Source organism: Rosa chinensis, chromosome 6 (genome assembly GCF_002994745.2).
Source record: "Rosa chinensis cultivar Old Blush chromosome 6, RchiOBHm-V2, whole genome shotgun sequence".
In the NCBI taxonomy this organism is placed as follows: domain Eukaryota; kingdom Viridiplantae; phylum Streptophyta; class Magnoliopsida; order Rosales; family Rosaceae; genus Rosa; species Rosa chinensis.
Genome location: NC_037093.1, coordinates 49,586,578 through 49,598,294, shown reverse-complemented (window position 1 = coordinate 49,598,294; position 11,717 = coordinate 49,586,578). Strand labels below are relative to the sequence as shown.

The 11,717-nt window shown below is 38.3% G+C and overlaps 1 long non-coding RNA gene across 1 annotated transcript; it reads right to left on the bottom strand.

Moving 5' to 3' along the window:
* Positions 1-544: 544 nt before the first annotated feature.
* LOC112174433 lies at positions 545-2,254 on the bottom strand. The gene is made up of 3 exons (XR_005802116.1): positions 1,945-2,254; positions 1,799-1,801; positions 545-1,216 (listed from the first exon to the last, which is right to left on the bottom strand). It is a non-coding gene; the product is annotated as an uncharacterized LOC112174433 (long non-coding RNA).
* Positions 2,255-11,717: the final 9,463 nt, after the last annotated feature.

Genomic DNA, 11,717 nt, shown 5'->3' with positions numbered 1-11,717 from the left:
TTTTTCAATGGTGACGCTCTAAACCTATAGGCATAGTGTTTGAGCCCAACATAATTTTGTCACCTTCACAACGAGACTTCATTTCAACATTTCTTAGTTGGCCGAATGATCTTTTGGTCAATGGAGGCTTCAATATCTAAATTCACATGATTTTTGAATCTACTATTTATTGAAACCGAAAGAAATCATGAGTCTAGAAACTACATGGTGATGGTCTTGCAAAATAAATTGGAAAAAGTGGGAGCCCATTACAACATCGATATTCCTACAAGCTGCTGTGAAAAAAAGAAGAAAAGAAATACATTCACAAAGAAATATATTCAGTTTCACACATGGATAAGTTGTTACAACTTTGACCAAGTTCAAACGGCGAACAAGGATTTTTTTCAAAGTCATGTAGCTTTGAATGGCGTCAAGCTATAAAGGATAATGTTCTGTTAACCTTGATTCAAGTCTTGGTCAAGTTTTTTTGACCTATTCAACAGATAACAAGTGATAAAGTTGAGCTTGTTATTCAAATTCAAATACAAGGTGGGTTACCAGCTATCCGGCTACACTTATCCAACCACCCTTATATAAAGGTGGCAACGTGAAAAGAAAGGGACGGAGCAAGAGGGAGAGAGAAATATTCAGCAAGCAAAAAGGTAAAGCTCTGCCAAAACAGAAAGTGAAATCAAAGCAGATCCGTCAACAAGTCAAGCTCCAAAGGTGAAGCTCAGGTATACAACGCATCTATGCTATTCTCGTCTTCTTTGACAGGGAAATATACCGTCCAGAAAGCTTGCTGTCAACAAAACAACCTTCCTTCGTTTGTTGAAGTTCTCTCAACCTACCAAGAAGTACATGGTCGTTCATGAACGGCCAACCTTCACTGTGGCTGCTCCTGCGTTAAGACATATATGGTCGTTCATGAACGGCCGGAGTCTTAACGCACTTGGCTACTGTGATTTTCAGTGTTGGAACATATGGTCGTTCATGAACGGTCGAGTTCCAATGCTAAAAATCTGCACAAGACGCCACATTCACTCTCTTACAAAATCGGCAATATCAGTCACCACCGAAGAGCTTTCCAGCCTTCTGCCTTCCCATTCACCACGATAAAAGTTGGCCTTGCAAACATTTCCAAACAAGCCGCCCTAAAGCCACCGAGAAAATATATCAAACAAAATGATGTCTTGGCGGTGAAAAGCTTGGTGGAGACCGGAACAACTAAGGCCTACATACAAATATAAAAGCAATTATCAAAGTGTGGATGCAAGTTAATTAGAAGACAAGGCTCAGACGCTCAAAAACAAAAAAAAGAATGATTAAAGTATTGCTTTGTTGAAGCGGTGGTCTGATCGGTAAAAGACAACAAAATGAGGCAACTTAATTGATTAATTAGATCATGAACTCAAACTGGAACTTGCTGTATGTGACAAGCAAGAAGACAAATGATGGCAAGACTAATTAAATGATCTTTTGAGGACATGATGTGATCAGTAAGAAGTCAAAGCATAATGGAGGTGCTATATATAGGCTGGGAAGCAACGAAATGAAAACAAAGCTTAATTGTTTTCTTTCTAGAATCAGTACCATCCATACATGATTAACAAGAAGATAAGAAACATGGCTTTATTATTCAATCTGGAGCTTGCTATATGTCCTAAGCAGAAGTCAAACGGTGGCAAGCATAATTGAATTAATCATTTCAACTTTCTTGAAGTGGTGCTACACATGATCAATAAGAAGACAAAAACAAAGGCTTAGTTGATCATTCAGAGAGGCGGACTGTACCAAAAAAAAAAAGGGGTCATACCAGCTGATTGACGAGTTGCCGCAACAAAAATTCGTCCAATTGCCACACCGAGTTTACAGCAGCAAAGAAATAAATTTGGGAATTTTGATCAGTATTTCGATTGATCGAAGCCCAGTGAGAAGAAATAAGAAAGTTGGAGGCTTTACCCAGTTCGAGGCTTCGATAAAGAGTACAGCATCACAGGTATGAATCCCGCTATTTACACAGAGCCGGGCTTCAGGTTTCCCTCTCTGAATCGAACTACAAGTGCTAGCTTCCTTCTCCAGTATACCAGCTCGAGGCAACTACGAAAGATCCCAGCTTTCTGATGTGAAGACAAGAGTCTATCAGTTTGGTCTCACGACTGTAGCGGGCTTTGCAATTGGGCCTGACGCGAAATAAAGCTAAAAGGCCTAAAAAAATGGGTGTCCAAAACAGTCTATAGTTGGTTGAATCAAATTCTGAAGCCCCTTTCAAGACAATTTATCTCGATATTTGGGCCTGGCCAATTTCGTTTGTCGACAACACAAAAGCCCATTACACGGCTCAGTACAAAATTCAACACATCGGGTGCCCAAATCAAATTCGAGTGTCTGTAGAAGAAATTGTGATGCCCCAGAAATTCGTATTTATTTTCCGAGGATTTTCCGGAATCTAAGTTATGGTTATTGCGGTTTCGTGGCTCGTGGACGGAGTGGAAGTGTTTCGGACAAATAAATTATTCGAAGAATATGGTTTTAGGGGGGGGGGGGTTGCAAAGGTTGACTTTTTATTCGTTGAGATTCTCAGAAAACTTCCTTCATGAAAGTTGTAGAGCGCATCGATACGAGTTCGTGGACATGCGGAACGCGAGTATCGGAGTTCGTATGAGAAAGCTATGGCTATTGGAAGGAATTTCCATTTTGGTATAAATAGAAGTTTCCCAAGTTGGAAACTTACTATTTTCATTTCTTCCATTTCCGGAAGCTCACATTTCTCTCTCTCTTCTCTCTTGGTCGACACCTTCACTATTGAAGTAATCCGACTGACCCGACCAGGACTCGGTCGACCGCACCCGACTTTTCCGGCGAACTACAGCGGTCTCCGGCGACGAAACTTTCCAGATAGGATCGTCTCCTCCATCTGGTCGTCCTTCTGGTGTCCTCTAGCGCCGATTTTCCTCCACGGTGGCGCTGCAGTTTGAGGATTTCGGACCCGGTCGGAAATCCTTGTTCCGACGTCGGCAAGGCTTCAAGTCTTCTTGGTTAAGCTCAGAGCAGCCTCCTTGATCGATCCTTGGTGGTTGTTTGGATCGATTCACGTGAAACCTTGTTCAACTCAATCCGGATTACTGTTCACGGCTTGTGAGATAGTTTTCGACCCTTTATGCTTGTTTTCTGACTTCGAGCTAGTTATGAAAGTTCACAAGCATGCTTAGATGAGGAACTTTGATGTTGGGAGTTTTGTGAAATATTGAGTTTTGGCCGGCGGCGGTGCACCACCGTCTGTGGTGGCGTTCCGGCGATGTTCCGACCACTTAAGGAACTATTTTTGGTATTATATATGTTCTACTCGTCGATACGAGCGTTTCGATATATATTATGCAAATTTTGGAGTTTGTGTGGAATTGTTATGATTTTTGCAGTTTCATACCGATCGATTTATTCTATCCATGAGGATTCGAGCATCCAATCAACTTGTGGTTTGGCCACATCGATTGTGGACGAATTCCGGGGACTTTGGGAGGTCTCGGATGTGGTTTCGCCTCATTTGGCTTCACCTTGGGAATTTTGGTTCGATTTAGGGTTTCGAACGTTATTCCATGTGATTCGTTGACTGAATGAGGGCTGTAATTCCTTAGGTACGTGACGAGGTATTCTTTGGACAGCTATTTTGGGTGGTTTGGCTGCTTTGTTATGTATTGAAGACGCAGCGGGAGTTTCGAGGTGAGTAATCTCACAAGGTTCATTAGTGAACGAATTACCTTTATCGTTTGTTGAGTAAATCTCACGATATTTGTTATGAGTATGATCGATATTTGTTATGAGCAGGATCGATATTTGTTATGAGTAGGATCAATATTTGTTATGAATATGGTCGATATTTGTTATGAGCATGATTTCCCTATTGTCTTGGAGTTATTAGGTTAACTACGACTATAGTTGCTATTGTGGCATTCTGAGTGGATGACTATGTGTGTGTGTGTATATATTATGGGATGTATATATACACATATGTATTCATGTATTAGTGGTTTCGTGGTGAATCTTTGTGATGATTGTAATGTAAAGTTTGTGTAGGAATATTTGTGTAATGAATCGATGACATCAGTATGGTGAATCTTTGTGATGATCGTCATGTAAAGCTTGTATAGGAATGTTAATAGGATGGTTGATATCTGTGTGATGACTTGCCATGAATTTAGGTGATGATCGCTATCTGTGTGATGATTGGCAATATTTGCATGAATCTATGTGATGATAGCTATCTATGTGATGACCAGCGATATCTATGTGATGATTAGTAGGATGATCGCTATCTATGTGATGACCAGCGATATCTATGTGATGATTAGTAGGATGATCGCTATCTATGTGATGACCAGCGATATCTATGTGATGATTAGTAGGATGATCTCTATATATGTGATGACCAGCAAAATCTGTGTGATGATCAGCTGGACAATTGAAATCTATGTGATGATCCTTGAAATCTATGTGATGATCAGTGTGATGACTGCTCGGTAACGGAGCTGAATTGTTATTAAGTTAACAAAGATCGAGAGGACTGCTGTGATGGTTGGGGCTACCTACAGACGTCAGAGTGTGGAACTTCGATGACTACTTGACTTGAATTGCTTGACTTGATGTGACCTCATGAACTAAATTATATGCAGGGGTTACTATGAATTGTTTTTCTTGTTTTGATATGTGATTGCCTTGTTTCTTCTTGATTGTATTGATTTATCTTAAGAGCCACAGTGGTGACAAATTGTACTCTGTGTTGAGTATAGGAATGTGACTCTTTGATTTTCGCCTTTGATGTCATGTTGATGACAAAAGCTCCTAGGGGGAAAGGGGGAATGAGTGTGATTCTGGAATTCGCTATAGGGCGTTAGGATGGCGTCAAACATTGAGTGAGGAAGTCTTGTATGACAGAAATTTGTGTAATTGGATGCTAGGATTGAGGTTCTGAGCATGAGGCTTTAGTCACTAGTTGACTTATGTAAACACATTATAGAAGGATATGGAATTGATGGCCGTAGGTGTGAACTGTGTGTATATCGTGTTTAGGTTGAGGTGACTTAATAAATGTGTTTTGCTTTGTGGTTTTGAGTTACTCATACGAGCTTCATAAGCTTACCGGGTTTGTTGTGTGGCAACCCGGTACACTATTCAATGGAATGGTGTAGGGGTTAATCCTGCAGGTCAGGGAAATTGTGGCTGAAGCTGAGGTGGCGCCTTTGTAGCTTTACAGTAGGAAGTTATCCTTGTGACTTTACCTTTGATAAGGACTTCCGTTGTATAGTTACTCTGAGCAGCCCTTACGTTTTATTTTGTTGTTGACAATTTAATTCGTAAGTTTGTATAATATATAAGTCTATGGAGCGAGTGTATATTAACTTTGAGGGTTCAGGGCATCAGTATGTACTTGGTTTAAAGGGAAAAAGATTTCAGGTATTTTGTATTGATGACTGAACGTTCACGCATGTATAATTATGGGATTATATATATATATATATATATATATCGATTTTCTTGTGTATAAAATCAGGGGCGTGACAGAAATACATCTGACGGATTCGAAAATAAATATATGTACATCCGTTGACACAAAATTCTCCCAACACCAGAAATTCAAATTCTTATGAACTACGGTCGGTTTGATCCCACAATGGGTACGTAGGCAATCTACCGACCCATTAGATGTAACCGTAAGTCCAAACAAAATCTCTGACTCCCTGCTTCATCCAATCCGAATCCCTGACCTCATCAGTCAAATTCTGCAAAACACCAGGAAACGTCACAACCTTTCCAAATAAAATTCATGACTCCCTGGTTCATCCAATCTGAATCCCTGACCTCATCAGTCAAATTCCGCCAAACACCAGGAAACGTCACAACGTTTCCAAACAAATCGAATCTCTGGTTCACTTACACCAAATTCATCCAAACACTATTCCTATTCTAAAAAAGCAATATCTTCCAATGCGTCATTCACCCATTGGAATTCTTGAACTACGAGTGGTTTGATCCCTTTCCAAGGGTACGTAGGCAACCCATTCAAAATATCCGGGTGCAGCCACAAAAACAAACAAACAAACATACATCCATAATTGGTTTCTTCATAAATGGAATCAAAGAGTGTTTCCCTGTAACAAGGGATTGTAATTAATAAGAGACACATTCTGTCTTGAATGGATCGAACCATAAACAATTAAAACTCTGTTCACTAAACGAATACGAGTGAAATTAAAAATTACACACAGTAAGCGAAAATGTCACCCAACACTATTACAAATGCAAAGGGGAAGAATTGTGCAAGAACAAAGATACAACAAAATATTAGAATTTGAAATGAAAACTAAAAACAACAATGTACTATTGCACTGCAAACGTGGCACTCTTTATCAACTAGATTAAAAAAAATAAGCAATCTAAAAAGCTACTATTGTAGTATAGAAAGCTACTATAACACACATATAAAGCTATTGGACTAGTAATAAAAAGCTACTAACATAGGTATAGAAAGTTGCTATAAAACATGTACAAAACTACTGAACCAATAATAAAAAGCTACTGACATAAGTACAAAAAACTACTATAACACATGTGCAAAGCTACTGAATCAGTAATAAAAAGCTACTAACATAAATACTGGTTACACAAAAATGATCCATAAATAGAGTTACCTGAGTTGTCTTCCACATCAACAATATCTACACTCTCTTTTGATTCCATATTAGTGATATTCATATAATCTCTCAACGACAACCGCTTGTACATCGAGTATGCTTCATGTTGGCGGACCCACAGAACAAACTGCAACCAGCCATTTTCACAAATTAGAGGAAACTAGAATGAAACTTCCGTTGCATTGACAGTAGATACAAACAAATGCATTATTGTATAGCATTTGAAGTGTTTTTAGTGATTAAAATATACAGATCATATCTAATTTATTTATCAGTTCAGTTGTTAATTACACTAACAAAGGCACCAAAAGTCATGCCTCAAAATGAAATTGCATTATTTTCTTGACCATTCTCAAATTGAAACTGCTAACTGAAGAACAGAGGTCACTGATTGGAAACTACTTGTTCATCAATCCATTAGTTTCATTACAAAAACAAACACAAACACGAATACGAAGCAAGAAAAATAATTCAGATTCAATCAAAAATGCACTGAACTCGTAAAATAAAAAAAAAATAAAATAAAAAATGATCAATCCAATAGAAACTTCAACCTCAAAGCTGCGATTCAAAGAAATTCACAATCAGCAAGTTGCCATAACTCCGACAATTCCCAACATATCACGGCCTAAATTAAGCTTCACATATGCTACAACAAGCTATCAATGCACACAGACATTAAGAAATTGCTATTGTGTCTAACATTTTCCAATTCACTTTCAATTGCATACACAATATACCAAGCAATCTAAGCTACTCTGATTCCCATTCTAAACCTCAATTAAACATCTGATTTCATATATCAAATCTTCACATCAATAACAACACAAACACTTCAAAATTGAGTTCATCAGTAATTTTTCTGAAGCTTGATCATCATATCATACTCCAACTTCCAATAAGCAAGTCTACCCTAAAAGGTCAGATCTAAAGATGAAGTAAATATGAATCTTAAACTTCCAGAGATCAAAGAAATGAGTGAACCTGAGGAAAGTTGGCGCTCTTAGACCAAACGCTGCTCTCTTGGACGAGGATAGAGGCAGTGGTGAGAGAGATGAAATTGAGAGCTCAAAACGGCGACGAAGCTTCAGAGAAGAAATTGAGAGCTTAGAGCCTTCAGATATCCAAAGTCGTTACCTCGAGATTGGAGATTAAGCTTCTGGCCTCGGAGTGAGCGACAGAGAAGAAACCAACGGCCTTGGAGAGCCAGAACAAGTTGATCGACGACGGAGAAAGCGCCGTCAAAGTAGCGTGGGATGAGTGGTTCGTCGGAGAATTAAGAGAAAGAGAGAGGGCTTCCTCGGGCGAGTCAGAAAGAGAATGATGGATCGCCAACGAGAGAGAACGATGGATCAGATTTTTTTTTTTTGAAGAGAATGGATCTGATATTCTATTTAGTTGGTTTTGACATTTTGTTAAGTGGAAGGGTAAAATTGTCAGAGACCAAATAATTTGGGAGGGTAAATGGCCTTATATGTACAAGAAAAACTAAGTGTCCTTATGGCTAATTAAAGTTTCAAAATAACACTTCTAAGTAATTTTCTATAATTACAATTCATTTAAGGAAAATTTAAGTTAGATGGTTTCTAACTTTACTCTTGTTTTAAATGAGGATGCCATGTATAGAAATTCATTGTGTTTATAATTATAGAATAATATAAGGAACATATGATTATTATTATTATTATTTTTCTTTTAATACATAGATGTTTATTTTAGTCACTTAACCTACCTATAAAATCTGATTTGAAATATAAAATAATAGGGATGTGTATTAAGTAGTTTGGGGTGTGTATTTAAAATTTCTCTAATAGTAATCATACAACTATATAAAATTTTTTATTTATTTATTTAAATAACTATTAAAAGCCTTGATTAATGAAATTGTCGACTACAAAAGGAGATATATAATGTCTAGACCCTAATTTACAATAGATAACGAGAAAATATCTCGAATAATAGTAGAAGTATCCACCAATTTTATGTATTCAAGCATGCACCAATTAATAAGAATTGATGAACCAAAAATCTAAGCGACTTTATTGAGGGCAATAAATATTTAGACCCTATTCTTAGGGCTGTCAATTCCGACACGACCCGATAACACGACTCGAAACCCGCACGAAATAAAGAGGGTTGAACCCGCACGATTAAAAAGCGGGTCGGCCGTGGGTCAACCCTCCATGACCCATTTAATAAATGGATCGGCGGTCAACCCGCCAACACGAAGTTAACCTGTATAACCCGATTATGCTATACTTCTTCTTGAAATTTTGGACGTTGGGAGTATTTGATCATAGGATTAGACAATTTGAAATATTTTGTTTATAATTATTGGATTTAATTATTTATGAATATATATATATATATATATATATATATAATTCTTTATATTCTTCGTCTTGTGGAGTTTTTAGTGAATTTAATCAATTTATGGATTTTTTAGTTAAATGGGTCGCATTGTTAACCCTTAAATAAGTTATTTTGTCTAACACGACACCGCATATTTGTTAAATGGGTTAAGCGGATTGGAAACGGGCAACCCATTTAATAAATAGGTTGGGTTTGGGTTTAAATTTTTGACACGATTATTACATGGGTTGGGTTTGGGTCTGTATCTTGCGACACGACAAATACTTTGACCTGACAGGAACCCAACCCGACACGACCCATTGACAGCCCTACCTAATTTACAATAAATGTTTTGTTAGGGGACAATAAATATTTTTAGGAGGTTTATTGACCCCCAATAAAATCTACTATTGCACCCCAATAAAAGTTTTATTGAGTTTTATTGCCCGAATAAAATTTTTATTGATTATTGAGTGAAAAATTAAGATAATTGTGATTTTGAAAGTATTAAAATGTTTATTGACTCCCAATAAAATTTTATTACCCCAATAAAAGTTTTGAAGTCTGGCGATCGTAGTCCGGCTAACACCTAAACTCAATAAACTTTTATTGGATAGTGGCATGCTTGTAATTTTATAATTGAGCTTTGTCCAAAACAATCTTTTTACCAAGTGGGCACACTAATCTCTTAGGCCACGTTTGGTTTGCGGAATTGAGGACTTGGGAAAGGAAATTTATTCCTTTCCTATGTTTGGTGTGTATAAGCAATGGCGGACCTAGGATTTTTGTAATACCCCAACCCAGATTAATAAAGAATAACAATCCTAATTCATTTTGTGAATTAAAAGAATTTCATCCAATTAGATCAGTTTTTAACACCCTTTTTAGACTAAATCAAATTATACCAGTGCAATGATTAGACAGAGTTTCATGCCTTGCCCTTGCTCCCCAGTTATTTTTAACAGGAGCCGCTGTAAAATATGATATATGTTGAAAACCGCCAAGAATTTTCAGGTCTGGATCAACCATCTCCGGTAATCGATTTACCAAACCTTTGGTTGAGAGATGTCAGCAACTATTAGAGAAACCAATTGGTAACGTGTGATGGTGAGAGGAGAGGCATGGATAGATCAGCAAGAGAGAAGGAAAAATCTGGTTCTCGATCATAATGTAGGAGCCAAATTGATAGACATGCCGAGGAAAGGAGGAGATAAACAGTAACGAGACATAGAGTTCACCAGAACCTGAAAGAATCCTCTCCCCTTTCTGGGAAGTTCTATCATGTATTTATAAATACAAATGGACGGTTTGATTAAATGGTATTATTATTAATGGCTCAGATCACATCATTTTTATTTATAAACTTTTATTTATTTCTTTCTTTACCTTCAAATTTCCTCTATTTGTAATAAATAGATCGGTTGTCTAGAAAATTCACGAAGGTTTTTCACAAACTTATCAAATTGTGTAGTTTGATTTCAAATCTTTAAATATAAATTTCACTTTATAATACATTCCAAACAACTTAATGAATATAACTAACTCTCACTATATCACCGAATATTACAATAATTATCTATAACTAAACAATAGATAACATGGTAAGGAAGTAAATGGCAGCCAACTCCGGCCTCGCCTGTAATTATCTATAACTAAACCCTAGCCACCCTGGTTTTGGGGTTCTCAAATGGCGGCCAACTCCGGCCTCGCCTGTAATTGGAGCCTTCCTTTCCACGCTTTGTGGCTTCTCTTCGGCCCTGCAACGCCATTTGTTTTCATCGAACACCCAACCAAAACAACCTCTTTGTCAGACTGGTTTTCTCGACTATGAACTCGGATCTTCCCATGGGTTTGTTCAAAGAAGAACTGGCCTCTGGTGTTGGGGCATTGAAGCCTTCCGACGCCGGATTGCAGAACAAGGTACATTGGGTCTGATCCGACCTAGTCGAGCGAGACTAAAGGATGAATGGTTCGAGTTACGGGGACTGTCCAAATCCGGTGGGATGTTTCAGCCATGGCAAAGGAAATTCCTCTCTGTTCAGAGCATGACGGCGAGGAGAGTTCAGTTCAGACTTGCTGAGTTGGCAGTTTGGAGAGGATTTTCAATCTGGATCAGCGCTGGTATTGTGGGTCGTGTGAAGTTTGATGCGGCGGAGATGGTTGCAGGTTCACAGGCAGTGGTCAGAGTGCAAGCTGATGGGTTACAAGCGGCGATGGCGGTGGTGGTCGCGACTAGGATAGTTACCAGAGAAGGGGTGCCCGATTATGGGGTGCACAGATCAATTGGGAGGCCTAACTCCAATTGGGCGCCCATATCAGTTCAGTGGCCCAAATCCAGTTGGAAGCTTGGGGTGTCCAAAGAAAATTTGGAGGTTGCCTGGGTTCTTTCACAAATCAAACTAATGGGCTTTAACTCTATGGGATTTCGCATCTGGGATCCAGGAAGATTGTCTCAGCTACGTGCCATTTTTTCTTTATGTTTTGGGATGTGTCTATGTGCTATGGTTATTTTCATAGTTTTATAGGCTCACCCTTAATAAGTGTGCACTGGTTGTCTAATGGGTGGTGCTAGCATACCACATCCTAAACTTGCCCTTGAGTTGGCAAGGGAAAAGTATGTATCCGTGCCATTCTGGCTTGAGATGAATGAATGGTTACTTGGTTCAAAAAACCGAAGATTACAATAATTCATTA